The sequence below is a fragment of the Tamandua tetradactyla genome, chromosome 12 (assembly GCF_023851605.1).
Source record: "Tamandua tetradactyla isolate mTamTet1 chromosome 12, mTamTet1.pri, whole genome shotgun sequence".
In the NCBI taxonomy this organism is placed as follows: domain Eukaryota; kingdom Metazoa; phylum Chordata; class Mammalia; order Pilosa; family Myrmecophagidae; genus Tamandua; species Tamandua tetradactyla.
In genome coordinates this window covers 14,985,946-15,003,370 of record NC_135338.1, presented here as the reverse complement: position 1 = coordinate 15,003,370, position 17,425 = coordinate 14,985,946, and the positions used below count along the sequence as shown (strand labels likewise).

General features: G+C 35.0%; 1 long non-coding RNA gene across 1 annotated transcript in view; it reads right to left on the bottom strand.

Annotated features, from left to right (window-relative positions):
• LOC143651825 (uncharacterized) overlaps positions 1-17,425 on the bottom strand; it is a 32,238-nt gene that overhangs the window by 11,266 nt on the left and 3,547 nt on the right. The window contains exons 3-6 of the long non-coding RNA XR_013160238.1: positions 8,906-8,974; positions 4,896-4,959; positions 4,365-4,511; positions 2,191-2,321 (exon numbers count right to left, since the gene is read on the bottom strand). This is a non-coding gene — a long non-coding RNA (uncharacterized LOC143651825). The remainder of the gene's footprint in view (positions 1-2,190; positions 2,322-4,364; positions 4,512-4,895; positions 4,960-8,905; positions 8,975-17,425) is intronic.

The window sequence follows — 17,425 nt, the reverse complement described above, 5'->3', positions numbered from 1 at the left end:
TTTTCTATTTTCTATCACATGTATTGTTATTTATTCCTTTACTGTATCATTCTTTCTGCTTCTTTGTTTACTGCTGTCTCTGACTTTTTTTATTAGATGTCTAATTCATCCATTTCCTTGTGTTCTTTTTAATTATATGTGTTAATTACTTATGTTCAAAATGATTTTCTTCTAGATGGGGGGTAGAGGGGTATGGGTTTTTCTTTTTGGAGTAAAGAATATGTTATAAAATTGATTCTGGTGAAGAATGCACAACTACGGTGATTACACAGAAAGCCACTGATAGTACCCTTTGAATGGACTGTGTAGTGTGAATATATCTCAACAACACTGCTTTAAAAATAAAAAAGAAGCAAAGAAGAAATCACAAAGGACCAATGTATTGGCATAGGAATTTACAATTTATGTAACTTATGTAGGAATTAGAACATAGGCTCTGTGCTGGTTTGAAATGATGTATGTACCCTAGAAAAGCCATGTTTTAATCCTAATCCCATTTTTTTTAAAGGCAGTCATTTCTTCTAACCCCTAATCAATGCTGCATGTTTGAAACTGCAATTAGATCATCTCCCTGGAGATGTGATTTAATCAAGAGTGGTTGTTAAGTTGGATTAGGTGACGAGATGACCTCCACCACTTGGGTGGGTCTTGATTAGTTTCTGAAGTTCTATAAAAGAGGAAACATTTTGGAGAATGAGAGTGATTCAGAGAGAGCAGAGCAGAATAACATGGCCATGAGAAGCAGAGTCCACCAGCCAGCAACCTTTGGAAACGAAGAAGGAAAATGCCTCCCGGAGAGCTTCATGAAACAGGAAGCCAAGAGAAGAAGCTAGCAGATGATGCCGTGTTTGCCATGTTCCCTTCCAGATGAGAGAAACCCTGACTGTGTTCACCATGTGCCTTTCCAGATGAGAGAGCAACTCTGACAGTTTGCCAAGTGCCCTCCCACTTGAGAGAGAAACCCTGAACTTTATCGGCCATCTTCAGTCAAGTTATCTGTCCCTGGATGCCCTAGATTGGACATTTCTATAGACTTGCTTTAACTGGGACATTTTCTCAGCCTTAAAACAGTGAACTAGCAACCCATTAAATTTCCTTTTTTAAAAGCCATTCCATTTCTGGTATATTGCATTTTGGCAGCTAGCAAACTAGAACAAGCACTTTACAACAGTTCCTAAAAAAAAAATCTACTCTGTACTTTACAATTTCCTTTTTACATTACCAAAATTGTAAGGCTGATCCAAGCATGCAAAACATTTATATTAATATTCTACAAATGTCAGTAAGAAAAACACTAAGGGCTTATAATAAATGGTCAAGGGGTAAAAAAAAAAAAAAAGACCTTTCTCAAATGAGAAAACACAAGTGTGGGAGATATATTCAACCTAGAAATAAAAATATCGACAACATTAAAAAAAAATTTTCTTCTGAGTATACTTGTAGCCTATTTTCAAGGGGGATTTATGTGTCTGTGCACATATACACATACATACATACATACATTTATATATACACATATACATCTAGCACTTTCACTATTATTTTATAATAATATTCTGCAACTCAATTCTGGATCAATTTCTTATTTCATCATCTAATTCGGCAACCAGAGAACAGAAATGAAAATCCATATGGGTCTGAGACCTAATACCGTGAAATGAGAGTCTGCATGTGCTCTGGGGGACACTGCATCTGCAGCTGTGTCTGTGATCCAGCTTACTCAGTGGTGCCCATATTACCCATGCTCTCTTCTACCACTTCCCTATTGATTGCTGAAAACAATTAGCTCCAAGGGACTCTGCTGACTGACGCCTTCCTTCTCAGCTTTCCTCTTGTCTTGGAACATCTAAAGAGGCACTGGTAATCTTTCAAGCTGCCAATACCCTCAGATACTTCCACAAATTTTCCACAGGCTGCCAACTCATCCACCTTCACAACAGTCCTTTACAAATTAGCAAAATTTATAAGAACAAATTAGGAGAATTTATAAGAACTCTAAAGATACTATCAATTCACCTTCATACCCGACATTAGTTTTGTTATAGTTGAGGTTAGGAGCTACAATAAGCCATATTAAATCTTTCACTGTCCACAAAGTTTGGAGATTTATGGACCTAAGCTATTTTAAAACTTTTATTTTGTGTAACTTCACAACATTAAGGTAACTAAAAGCTGTTCTGAAATACTCACAGTTGGCAGAATATACACGTAAAAGCTGAAGACAAGGCAGAACTAAGTGATGATTCTGCAAATCTGTTTGAGCAAATTCAGGGTTATATTCAAAGCTCCATTAATTCTGGCTTTCACTCCAAATTTCTTATCTGTTCAAAGAAAAAAAGATAAATCACAATTTATTCATGTGTAATTATTAAATGAAATGAAGATATCACAAAGCAATGATATTTTAAATTTACATTAGGAATTCAAATGATAACATATAAAGTTGTACTGAAACAATTAAAATCATTACCATTTCTGTATGATTTTTAAAAACAGTCCTTCTATTTTTGAAACATGGTTGACTGGCTTGAAAGATGGTCCTAAGAGGAAGATGGGGGTGAGGGCAAGGGGGTTGCAGTAGCCTGGCACTGAGGTTGTCATGAAAGGAAAACCTTAGCTGGCCCAGCACAGGTATAAGACCATCCAGTTCAATATTTTTCCCAGGAACACCATCCCACAGTTCAAGGTAATAGTAAAGAATCTAAATCCCCATTATCAATCATATTTATTTAAAATGAACTCTATATTTTCAGACTTATAAAAGAATATTTTTTAAATTAACAGCTTATATAGAAAATAACTTGACAAATATTATCAAATAAATCCCTAAAAGGATAAATTTCTTGACAAAGAAAGAAGAGAAAAAAGAAGAAGTAGCTCTTGATTTTTCTTTTCAGAAAGAGATTAAAAGAGCAAGAGAAAACCTAGATAACAATTTAGACTGCTAAGATTTTAAGCAAGGAAAGCAAGCCAAACCAGCAGAGATATTTCATAAACAGGAATTTTAAGGAAAAAGAACTGAACATTCCTGAAGGAAAATTACTCTCACCTTACAAGAAAAAAATAAGGATAGAAAAATCACTCAAGAAATTACTGTATAATATCCTTGAATGACATAAATATGGAAAAACTGGGCAAACAGCAAAATAAAAACATGAATTTAAAAGACTGTGTAGGAGAAAATAAAATAAACTACAACTTAAAAGGGGCTTTCAGGATATATAAAAGGGAAATTAAAGATATCAATATGCTAATTTAATTTCATGAAAATTAGATTAAAAAGATACACTGGCTCTACGTAGAGTAGAAGGCAAGAAATGACAATATACTTAGTTTCTCTTATTTTATTTCTCATTTGCAAGAACAATACTTTTTCAGCAAAACTCTTAAGAGGGAGCCCTTACATCTCAAACACAAGAGTTAAAGGAAAATATGAGACCACTAACCTATTACTTAAATAAACGGCATGTCCTTAAGAGACCACTAACCTATTACTTAAATAAGCTGCATATGTTTAAATCTAAAGGTCCCTAAGACACCTGGACAATTAGTTATCTCAGGGATATTGACTTTAAACACTCCTTAAAAATTTTATTTAAATATTTATATAATGCATAAAGATAGCCATAAAACAAACATACATGCATAAAAATGATATGCACATACGACCTCACTTTCCTGAATAAGCATTTTAACTCAATATTTCAAAGTTCAAAATGCAAATGGAAGCCATGAGACAATGGCAGAAAAACTCTTAAAAATAACTCTTCTAATAATTTGAAGAGCATTTTAATCTCTTTGTCTTTCTCTGACAACCTAAATCAACCTCCTCCTTTATCCAGTGTTCCAAGTCTTCTTAATTTACATTTTTTAATATTTTACATGTGTTACTGTTATAAAAATCAGTCTCATGATTTTTCATGTGTATTTTGGCCTGACTAGATTTCAAGTTTCCTGAACACTGAGACCATGCAGCACAAATATAACTATTAATGAAAAGCAATGGCATATGTTATCTCTATGTTCCTTAAAACATTTCCAACCAAACTCCCTGCTTCTAGCCTTAATACCCATGTTATCTGTATCATTTATACACACACATGAGCATGCACACACAAAACACACTTGTGGTTCTGAAACATTTCTCTTCCTTTTTCTTTCACATGCAAAAGAATTCCTCATAAATTTTGGATCCCCAATCCTTGTAGGTCACTTGCTGACCATAAAAAAAAAATTACATTACTAAGACCAAGAAAAAGCAGTAGCATTTTAGATTTTAAAAATTTAGCATTTTCAAGGGCAGATAAAGTTAATGTTACAAAGACAGTTTCAGAAATAATTAACCATTTAAATGCAACCCTTACCTTTTGGTCCAATCTTTGCAAGAATAGAATGAATCTGCACCATTAACTCCTCATTTGGGGGAGATTCTTTGCTGGCATTCATAAGTAACTGTAACAGTATTTGTGAACCACCTTTGGCAACTAAGAAACTTGATCTTCAGCCACCACCTATATTTTTAAGAAAAAATTAAAAAGAAAAAATCTTTCCATAACACATTATGCATCACAATTTATAAGCAGCCAAGAAATCTTTAAAGTAATCACTCCCAAAATCAGATTTTGCTTTAGGAAATCAGATTTTGTTTTTCGAAATAGCACAGAAAGAGTTGACAGGTTCAAGGTTCTCAAACACATGGGTTGCAGAGTAGTATAAGGGATACTCAATACCAAAGAACAGACCCAATACGAGGTATGATAGTTTAATTGCCAAATTCCAACATACAGAAAAAGTTCTATATCAAAAGGACCAGAAATTTTCAAAAAAAGTATACATGATACACTGTTGTTCACTGTTTATACATAGAAATTAGACTAAAGGAAACAAAAACTTACCAGCTGACATCAGCTCAACAAGAATGCTTTAGATATTAAGTGCAGTTTGAAGATCTTTCGTGTTCTGAAATAAATATTTGCTTCATTAAAACATTGTAAATTTGTGATTCCCAAACTTTTTCAACCAACTGGGAACTACCCATATATTATTGTTTTTATTTTTTCTTATTGTATAATATAAAACACACAAAGCAAAGAAAGAAAGAAGCAACAGTTTTCAAAGCGCTCTTCAACAAGTACTTGAAGACTTTTTTGTGTGTGTGGAAAACGACACACGTACAAAAAAGCAATAAATTCCAAAGCACAGCACAACAATTAGTTTTAGAACAGATTTCAGAGTTTGACATGGGTTACAATTCCACAATTTTCAGTTTTTATTTCTAGCTGCTCTAAGATACTAGAGACTAAAAGAGATATCAATTTAATGATTCAGCATTTGTTAAACCCTACCTTCTCTGTATAATTCTATCTCACTCTTTAGGGATATGTGGGCTACAGCCATTCTAATTGGTTCATGTTGGAAAGGACTGTCAATAACATAGGGTAGGGAGATGGAACTAGCTGCTGTTCTGGAGAGGCTGGGCCTGGTCCAGGGATCCATCTGGAGGTCGTAGGTTTCTGGAAAGTTACCCTAATACATGGAACTTTTATAGAATCTTATATATTGCCCTAGTTTTCTTTAGCATTGGCTGAAATGGTTTTGCTTGGCAAGTTATGATAGGTAAAAATGTGTAACTGAAGCTTGCTTAAGAGTGACCTCCAGAGTAGGCTCTCGACTTTATTTGAACTCTCTCTGACACTGATATTTTATTAGTTATATTTCTTTTCCCCTTTTGGCCAAGATAGAATTGTTCATCCCACAATGCCAGGGTCAGACTCATCCCCAGGAGTCATCTCCCATGTCACCAGGGAGACTTTTACCCCTGGATATCATGTCCTACGTAGTGAGGAGGGCAATGATTTCACTTACAGGGTTGGACTTAGAGTGAGGTCACATCTGAGCAACAAAACAGTTCATCCAGAAGTATCTTTTAGGCATAACTGCAGGGAAGCTAAGCCTCTCCACTACCTACGTAAGCTTCACAAGACTCAGCCTCAAGATCAAGGGCTTGGCCTATTGATTTGGGCATCCCTAATGTCTGACACAGTATCAGGCAATTCCCTGATAGTAAATTTTAGCAGGAACTATCTATAGATGAGCTTTCCAATTTCTCTTATAGCAAAAGTATTCAAGTTTCCACTATTCTCCTTTATCACTCCAGTCTCTTATTCTTGACATGAACAATTTGAGTTATTATTATTATTTTCTTAGTGTCAATATCATTACAAGAATGAATTTGTCATTTTAATTCATCATCATTCTATAAATAAATAAGTAAATGAAGCACAGTTTAAAAAGCCCCGGAAAGTGTATGGTGACTCCCCAGCACCCTCTGTTGTCAGTTTCCTGTGTGTTCTTCCAAAGGGATTGTGCACACACACATGCATGTGAACCCTCTAGTGCACGGAACCCTTAAACCTTATAAAATACAGGTTTATTTCTCCAAATGGTGTCACCCTATAGACACTGTTTCGCACTTTGATACTTTTACATATCAATAAATAAAGAGCCTCTCCCTTCTCATCAAGGTCTATATAATATAGACCATTATATGGCTAGGCCATTGCTTATCTAACCAATTACCAACTGAATGATATCTAGTTGCTTCTAGCCTTTTGCTATTAAAAACAAATTGCAATAAATAACTAAGAACATATCTTTACGTATGATCAAGTATACCTATATATGGATAAATTTCTAGAATTTCTGGGTGAAAGAATATGAGCATTTATTTTGTTAGATATTACCACAAAATTGTCCTCCAAGGAGCTGTTTACATTCCCATCAGCAATGGTGAAAGGTAACTGCTTCTCAAAGCCTGTACAATCTAAAGAAGTGCAAATGATGTACTTTCATTACATTTCTTTTATTAAAAGAAGTGTAACTAATAAAGTATCAGTGGCTGAGAGAGGTCCAATAGAGTTAAGAGGCTACCCTGGAGGTTGCCCTTACACAAATTTCTGTTTAGACATTGCTACCTATCACAACCTGCTAAACCACAACCACAACCATTCCAGCCACTCCTAAAGAATACCTAAGGCAATATATAAGATTCCACAAGGGATCCATGCACTAGAGTAACTTTCCAGAAACCTACAACCTCTAGATGGGTCCATGGACCAGATAAGTCCTGAAACCTAGAGGGCCCAACCTCTCTAGAACATCAGCTAGTTCCATCTCCCTACCCCATATTACTGACAGCCCCTTTAAACATGAAAATGTGAGCATGGCAATAGCCCAAACACCCTAAAGAGAAGGATAGAAAAATCAAAGGTGGTGGTGGAGTTACACAGGGAAGGTAGGGTTATAAACAAACACCTAAGATTGTGGAATTGTAATTCATGTCAAACTCTGAAATATGTTCTACAAATAAATAATTGTGCTGCTGTGTTTTGAAATTTACTGCTTGTTTGCATATGTTATTTTTCACAAAAATGAAAGAGAAAAAGTCAATTGTGGTGATAAAAAAGATTTAAGCCTAGCTTCCTGTATTCTGGAGCAGCTAGAAGAAAAAATCTGAGAGGATTGTATGGTAGCCCTTGACAAACTCAGGGATCTGTCCTGTAACAACCTTTTGAAGAGTGCTTTGAAAACTAATGCTTTTTTATTTCTTTGCTTTCGATATATGTTATACAGTAAAAAAGTTAAAAAAAAAAAAAAGGACCCTCAACGTGACAAAAAAAAAGTGATCTTAAGTACCAACTGTATTCTTTTTCTGAGTGCTGTCTGTTCTGAACTTTTACATGTTTTTCCTTTTGCTTTCTTACTGATTCACAGATTTTTTTTATATATTAACAAAATCATATCTGTTGAAAGTTATTTTTCCTCAGCTTGCCAAGTATCTTTTGATTTTTTTATGTATTTTACCCCCATGCATTTTGTTAATATAGTTGAGTTCATCAATCTTTTCTATATCTGTTTTTTTTCATACTTAGAAAAGCCTTCCATATTGTGAGATTATTTTAAATTTCCTCCATTACTTCCTCTACTACTCTTATGATTTCATTTTTCATATTTAAATCTTTGCTTAATGTAGAAGATATTTTTCTGTGGGATGTGAGGAATAACTTTATGCTTTTCCAGGTGACTACCAATTTATTCCAATTCTGCTTATTAAATATTTCCTCTATTTCCCACTGATGTGAAATGCTATCTTTATCAAATAGTACTAAGTTTCCCAAAACATTTTATTTTTGGACGTTCCATTCTGGTACACTGATGTTTATCTATTCATGAGCTATTTTAGTTACTGATGCTTTATGATATGCTTTGATATTTAGTAAGCCTGGTCCTTTCTCATTTTTCAGAAATTCCCTTCTTATTCTTTTTATTTTCATTTGGATTTTAGTTGAGATTGTATTAAAAAGGTCAGTTTACAAAGAACTATCATCTTTATGATGCTAAGATGAGAAGAATACGAACCCATTCCTTATTCTTAACAATGTGCTGAATAAAACATATAATGATGATTCTGAATGCATCTAGCTCATCCACTCAAAACTATAACACTGGATTAGATATTCAGTTATCAATATAATATAGATATTCAACAAATATGTGTAGTAAAACAGCTAACACAATATAATAAAAATTACCAATGCTGATAATTTAAAATTATTTTTAAGTGAAATTCTTATTTCCAGTTAGGCTTATTTTCTATTACCAATTAAAATGGAGTATTAAGATTAAAATTTATGGTTATCATTTATTATAAGCACAGCAAAATGTGCTTAGATGTTCACCTAATATAATATCAATACCACTATTTTAAATGACAATTTAAAAGATAAAACAAACATATTTATTGGGTTTACCTCTAAGATGAAAATTGTACACTTCATGTATTTTTTTATCTTCTCCACTGCTAGGTATTTGTACCTAGCATAATTAAAGCCTGTTAGTAATTTACCTCCAATGTTGACAGCAGAACTTCCATTCCTGTAGAAACTCTGGCAGTCATTTCTCTCACTGTTTTTTTCTGAAAAATAAGGGGAGGAGGTGGGAGAGTATTCTGTAAAGCATGAAAGTAAAGAACAGTAGGCATAATTTTATCATATTACTAGCAGAACTGGTAACTCTCCATTGGTCCAGCAGGCACTCATCATTGAATCCTGGATTTTCCTACCTCCATGTACCTAATTCGACTCTACAAGGACTTGCAGAGTTCCATGAACAAGACTTTATTTGTATTTCCTCACAGCTTTTTCATGGACTAGTTCATTCCCTATCAGTCCATCTAAAATCTTAAAACCTGTAACAGAGTACTGGTGCTTGACTTGGTATACAGTAGGGGTGAAAATCACATGCTTTCTTTACCTGCATGAACAGAACTAAAAAATATTTTATCAAAATTGGTGAAAGCAGAAAACTAGCACCATTTTCAAATATTCAAATCATATTGATACTAGAAACTATGCTTCCTTTTCTTTTTAATTTTCAATGTGGTAACACAGATACAACACAAATTCTCCCATTTTAAACACTTTCATGTGTAAAATTCAGTGATATTAATCACATCCAACAATACTGTGATACCATAACTACCATCCATTATCAAAACGTTTTCATCACCCCAAACAGAAACTCTGCAGTCATTAAGAAATTACTCCTCATTCCCTATTTCCTACCCACACCATGTAACATGTAACATTTCATGTAAATGAAATCTTATTATATTTATTATTTTCTACATGACTTATTTCATGCATCATGATGTCTTCAAGGTTCATTCATACTGTAGCTTGTATCAGCAATATTTTGCAGTTTTCAGTATATAAGTCTTTTCCATCCTCGGTCAAATTTACTCCTAGATATCTTATTCTTTGAGACACTGTTCTAGTTTGCTAGCTTCTGGAGTGCAACACAGCAGAGATGGATTGGCTTTTAATAAAAGGGGATTTATTTCATTAGTTCTTCAGAGGAAAGGCAGCTAACTTTCAACTGAGGTTCTTTCTTATGTGGGAAGGCACAGGGAGGTCTCTGCTGCCCTTCTCTCCAGGCCTCTGGGTTTCAGACACAGAAAGCCAAAGGGAGTGACAGGGGTATTTGAATGACAAAGAGAAAATAAGCAGAATGGATATTCAAAGACATACAGGGAAAGGTTTCTCAAAGTAAAAAACAAGGAAGGTTTGCCACATACCAGGTAAAGTTAGTAAGATGCAACAAAACACCAAGACTAAGCTTATCACATTTTTTTAATGCAAAAAGAAAAATAAGTGATCCACAATAATAACTTTGGTGGAGAGGAAAAAAGGACTCTCACAGACCTGCCAACCCTCAGATCTCCCCCACACAAGGGAACAGGCATCACTGCGGGCTCCAGGGTAGGCCCCCCACTCCAGGCCAAACACTGCCTCCATCAGGGCCCATCCATGGCCCATGAGGAGGCCAGGCTAGAAGAGAAGCAAGTGGCACCCTGAGACCCAGGTGCACTGCCACCCTACCGGCCACGAGGAAGAGGCAACAGTCAGACAAGGCCACATACACCTGCCAGTGGCCCGACTCTGACCAGCATGCAGCCCAGGTCAAGAGCAATATGCATGACAAAAACTTGCTTTTAACTCTACTATTAGACACCAGAGGCATCCAAGTTGTTCTACTTATTCTTGGGGAAGTTACAATAACCCCACAGAGCATTTAAATATAAGTAGTGAACAGCCTAGGGTGACCAGGCTATCTTGTTCTAATTGCAAAGTTCTTATTTCTTTAATGTACATACAGTAAAGGTATTTTCCCTTCAGTTTAACAGTTCTGTGAGTTGAAACAAATGAAGTCAGGTAATTCAGACCATAACCAGGATACAGAAGAGCTCTCTCACCTGTCCCCAACCCAACTCCTGGGAGTCACTGACCTGGATACTCTCTCTGGTTCTGTCCTTGCCAGAATGCCATATAAAGGGAACAATACAGTAAGCAAACATTTTAGTCTGGCTGCCTTCACTTACGATAATGCATTTGAGATTCACCAGGTACTGCTTGTACCAACAGCCATTTTTTACCTATGAGTGGCATTCCACTGCATGAATGTTCCACATTTGTTTATACATTCACCCACTGGAACACATTTGGGTTGCATGCAGTTTTTTGGAGATTATAAATAATGTTTCTATAAATATTTAGGTCAGGTTTGTGGATAGAAACAGGTTTTTATTAATTCAGGGTGGATTCTCGGGGTAGGAATTCTGTATCATATGATGTGCTCATGATTAACTATCATTTAAATTAAGTATAACTTACCTAAATAAAATTTACCTGTTTCTATGAGTTTGAACAAACATGTACAACCACATAAATACAACTCCAATCATGATTCACAACTGTAAAAACACCAAAGCAACACAAGTGTCCATCAACTGATGAATGGATAAACAAAATACACACGATGGAATATTTGGCTGTAAAAAGGAATGATGTTCTGATACATACAGCAATATCTTGAGCTGAATGAAAACATATCAAAACTTGTGATATACAATGGACAACAGAATGAAAGAGGACACTTACCTTACACCCAATACAAAAATTAACTCAAATTGGATCAAAGAACTAACTATAAGAACTAACATCATAAGGCTTCTAGAAGAAAACATAGGGAAACATCTTCAAGACCTAGTAATAGGAGGTAGCTTCCTAAACTTTACACCCAAAGCACAAGCAACAGAATCAAAAATAGATGAATGGAAAATCTTAAAAATAAAGTGCTTCTATGCCTAAAAAGGCTTAGTCAAAAAGGTGAAGCAGCCAACTCAGTGGTAAAAAATATTTAGAAATCACGTATGAGACAAAGTTTGTTAACCTATATACATGAAGAAATCATACAACTAAATAACAACACCAAGAACAAACAACCCAATTATAAAATGGGTAAAGACATGAATAGACATTACTCCAAAGAGCAAATACACATGAAGAGATCCTCATTTTCATTAGCTATAATGGAAATGCAGATCAAGACAACCTCACAGCTATAAGAATGGCTGCTATTAAACAAACAGGAAATGTTGGAGAGGATGTGGAGAAATTGGAACATTTATTCACTGCTGGTAGGAAAGTATAATGGTACAGCCACTGTGGAAGACAGTTTGGTGAGTCCTCAGAAAAATAAACTGAGTTGCCCTATGACCTGGCAATACCACTACTCAGTATATACCCAGAAGAGCGGAAAGCAGTGACACAAACAGACATCTGCACACCGATGTTCATAGTGGTATTATTCACAATTGCAAAAAGATGGAAACAATCCAAGTTCCTATCAAAAGACGAGTGGATCAACAAAATGTGGTTTATACATACGATGGAATATTATGCAGCAGTAAGACGAAATAAGGTCCGAAAGCATATGACAAGATGAATGAACCTTAAGGACATAATGCTGAGTGAAATAAGCCAGACACAAAAGGATAGATACTGTATGATTTTGCTATTATGATCTTGGTAAAGGTAAACTCAGAGGCTTATGATATAGAACATAGGGCACCTAGAGATACACGGAAGCTAGAGGTAGGTGAATGGTTAGCTAATGAGGTTGAACTTAAATGTAAGGGAATGGATAGAAATGTAGGCAAGTTTGTTAGTGGGTCCATAAGTAATACAGCCATATTGAGGGTGAACATGATTGAAAGGGGTTGTATAGACCCATGTGTCCCACCAATTAATACTACAAATGTAAATAAGTTCTTGCATGAATTTCTTCAAAGATATGAATTTTGGACAAAGAGAATAATAGAGAGGTATGGGGGAAAACTACTATTGGATGCTATGGCCTATATTTAACAGGAAGACATCAACAGTATCACAGCAATACCAGGAGTAAATAATTGTGAGGAGGGACAAGAATTAAGGGAGGTTTGGACTTTCTATCTGGTGAGTGTGTCTTCATCAGCTACTTTTCTCTTTGGAGCAGTGAAAGCTGTCTAAAATAGAGTGTTGATGACTGTACAACTAAGTGAGGATAATGTGAGAAATGGATTGTTGACTTTGGTCATTATCCTTAATGCCCAGTGATGGAGGCAGCTAAAGGATGTACTGACTGAGAAGTAAAATGGTGAGCTGTGGTGTATACATATGATGGAATACTGTGCAAGAAAGGAACAAAGTTGTGAGGTATCCAACGAGGTGAATGTACCTTGGGGACATTATGTGGTACACAATAAGCCAAAACAAAACAACAAATATTGTATGTCTCTTTTAGAAGTTACCTAGAAGAAAACTGTGGGCCTGGCAACATGGGAAATGACTCCTAGGGATGAGTCTGGCCCTGGTACTGTGGGATCAAAATGCCTTCCTGACCAAATGGGGGAAAATAATTGTAACAAATAAGGTATCAGAAGCTGAGAGAGTTCAAATAGAGTCAAGAGTCTACTCTGGAGGCTATTCTCATGCAAGCTTCAGTTAGATTTTGCTATTTACCATGGTTTGCCAAGCCCCAACCAACACCATTCCTATTAACCCTGTAGAATACCTAGGGCTCTGTTTCAGAGTCTACAAAAGTTTCATGTACTAAAATGACTTTCCAGAAACGTACCACCCCCAGATGGGTTCCCAGGCCAGATGAGTCCTGAAATGAAGAGCGATCAGCCTCTCCAGAACATCAACTAGTTCCATTTCCCTACCCCATATAACTGAGCACCCTTTCCAACAAGAAGAAGTTAGAATAGGCATAGTCCAAATACTCCTACAGATTGGGAGAAGGATCAGAGGAGAAGGAGGAGTTCTACAGAGAAGGTAGCATTTAACAAATGAGTACGATTACGGTATCATTATACTGATATTTCTTTTAGTCCAGTGTCTACGAGCAGCTAGAAGGAAAACATAAAATTGTGGAATTGTAATCTATACCAAACTCTGAAATCTGTTCTATAACTAACCATTATAATGTATTTTGAGTTTATTGCTCTTTTGTATACATATTATATTTCACAATAAAAATATACTAAAAACTTATGATATGCAGTAAAGTTTGTTACCTGCAAACTTAACCCTAAGTTTGGAAGTGGGTAAATGTGTAGCCCTAAATGCTTACATTAAAAAAGAAGAAAGCTACATTCAAAGACCTAAATGCATACCTGAAGGAACTAGAAAAAGAATGGCAAACTAAAACCAAAAAAAGAAATAAATATTAGAGCAGAAATAAATTAGAGAATATAAACAATAGAGAGCATCAATAAAATCAAAAGTTGACTCTTTGAAAAGATCAGTAAAATTAATAAACCCTTAGCTAGACTGGCAAAGAAAAAAAGAAAATACATAAATAAGAAATGAGAGGAAGACAGCACTATTGACCCCATGGAAATAAAAAGGACAGTAAGAGGATACTATGAACCACCATATGACAACAAATTAGATAACCTAGATGAAATGGAAAAAATCCTAAAAACACACAAGCAATCTACACTGACTCTAGAAAAAAACAGAAACTCTGGACAGAGCAATCACAAGTAAAGAGATTAAATCAATCATCAAAAAAACCTTCCAACAAAGAAAAGCCCAGCACTAGATGGCTTCACAGGTGAATTCCAAGGAGAAGTAATATCAATCCCGCTCAGTCTCTTCCAAAAACTTGAAGATGAAGAACACTAATTCATTCTATGAGGTCAACATCACCCTAATATTAAAGTTAGAGAAAGATACTACATGAAAATGAAATTACTGACCAATTTCTCTGATGAATATAAATGAAAAAAAATCATCAACAAAAATATTAGCAAATCAAATCCAACAGCACATTAAAATAACTATACACCATGATCAAGTGGGATTTATCCCAGGTATGCAAGGTATGCAACATAAGAAAATCAATTAAAGTAATACACAACATTAACAAAATGAAAGGGAAAAAAACCACATGATCATCCTGATTGATGCAGAAAAGGCATGTGACAATATCCAGTATCTTTTCTTAATAAAAACAGTTTCAAAGATAGGAACAGAAGAAAACTTTCTCATCATGATAAAGGGCATTTATGACAAAACCACTGCTAACATCATACTCAATAGTGAAAGACTGAAAGCTTTTCCCTCTAAGATCTGGAACAAGACAAAGAGGCGCTCACCACTGTAATTCAAATTATATTGGAAGTTCTAACCAGAGCAATCAAGCAAGAAAAAGAAATGAAAACATCCAGATTGGAAAGGAGGAAGTAAAACTTTCACTATTTGCAGATGGCATGATCCTATATATAAAGAAAGTCCAGAAAAATCTACAACAAAGCTACAAGATCACCAAAATGGGGGAAAAGAAGTGTAACAAATAAAATATCAGTGGATGAGAGATTTCAAATAGAATCAAGAGGCTACATTAGAGGTTACTTGTACGTATGCTGGAGTTGGACATTGCTACCTATCATAACTTGCCAACAACATATTTAAAGAGAAGGAGGAGTATAACAAAGAAGACAGGATTTAACAAATGAACAAAGTGCTGAATTATTATATTGATATTTCTGCTGGTCTATAGTGTCTTAGAGCAGCTAGAAGAAAAAATGAAAAATCGTGGAACTATAACCTACACCAAAACTTTTAAAAAAGTTTTTAAAAAATCCTCCCCCCAAAAGCTCCTAGAGCTACTAAAGAAATTCAGCAAATTGTCAGGGTACAAGAAGAACACACGAAAATCATTAGTGTTTCTACACACCAGTAATGAGCAAACTGAGGAGTAAATGAAGAAAAAATTTCATTTGCAATAGCAACCAAAAGAATCAAATATCTACAAATAAATTTAGCCAACAATGTAAAGGGCCTTATATATGGAAAATTACAAAACTTTGCTAAAAGAAATTTAAAAAATAGTTAAGTAAATGGAAGGACATTCTAGGCTCATGGATTGGAAGACTAAATATTTTAAGATGTCAATTCTACCCAAAATGATTTACAGATAATGCAATCCCAATCAAAATGACAACAGTCTACTTTACAGAAATGAAAGCCAATTACCAAAATTATTTGGAATGGTAAAGGGCCCTAAACAGCCAAAAACATCTTGAAAAAGAATAAAAGTGGAAGACTCAGACTTCCTGACTTTGAAGGTTATTACAAAGCTACAGTGGTCGAAAGTATAGACATATAGACCAATGGAATCAAACTGAGAGTTTGGAGATAGACCCTCAAGTCTACAGCCAATTGATTTTGACAAGGCTGCCAGGTCCACTCAATTGGGAAAGAACAGTCTCTTCAACAAATGGTGCTGGTTATCAATATGTAAAAGAATGAAGGAGTATCCCTATCTCACACCATATACAAAAATTAACTCAAAATGAATTAAAGACCTAAATATACAAACCAGGACTGTAAAACTCCTAGAAGAAAACATAGGGAAGCATCATAAGCACCTTAAGGATCTTGTGTTAGGCAATGGTTTCTTAAACTTTTACACCCAAAGCACATGCAACAAAAGAAAAAGATCAATGGTACCTCCTCAAAACTTAAAACTTTTGTACATCAAAGGACTTCATCACAAAAGTGAAAAGATAACCTACACAGCAGGAGAAAATACTTGGAAACTACGTATCCAATAAGGGTTTAATATTCTGAATATATAAAAAAATCCTTCAACTCAACTATAAAAAGAAAACAATCCAATTTAAAAACGGGCAAGAGACTTCAATAGACATTTTTCCAAATGGCTTAAAAGCAAGTGAAAATATACTCATCAGCATTAGCTATTAGGGAAATGCAAATCAAAACCATGAGATACCATTTTACACCCACTAGAATGGCTACTATTAAAATAACAGAAAATTACAAGTGTTAGGATATAAAGAAATAGAACACTCATTTATTGCTGGTGGGAGTGTAAAATGGTATAGCTACTGTGGAATAGTTTCGAACTCTTCAGAAAGTTAAGTACAGAATTACCATATGACCCAGCAACCCCACTACTAGGTATATATACCCAAAAGAATCAAAAGCAGGGACCTGAACAGGTATTTGCATGCCAATATTCACAGTGGAATTATTCACAATTGCCACAAGATGGAAGAGACCCACATGTCCATCAAGTCATGAAAAAACCCAATGTGGTATAGGTATACAATAAATTATTATTCAGGATTAAAAAGGAATGAAGTTCTGATTCATGCAACAACATGGATGAACCTTGAAGACATTATGTTAAGTGAAATAAGCCATATACAAAAGGACAAATATTGTATGAGCTCACTGATATGAAATAATTAGAACAAGCAAAACTAGTCAGAATCTAGAATATAGGTTACCAGGGGCTGGACTGGGGGTAGGGAATGGGTAGCTAATGTTTAAATTTTACAGAATTTCTATTTGATTTGATTACAAAGTTTTGGGAATAGATGATGGTGATGGTAGCACAGCATTGTCAATATAATTAACAGCACTGAATTATAAATGTGAATGTGGTTAAAAAGAGAAATTTTAAGTCATATATATGTTACTAGAATGAAAATTAAAAGGAAAAACAG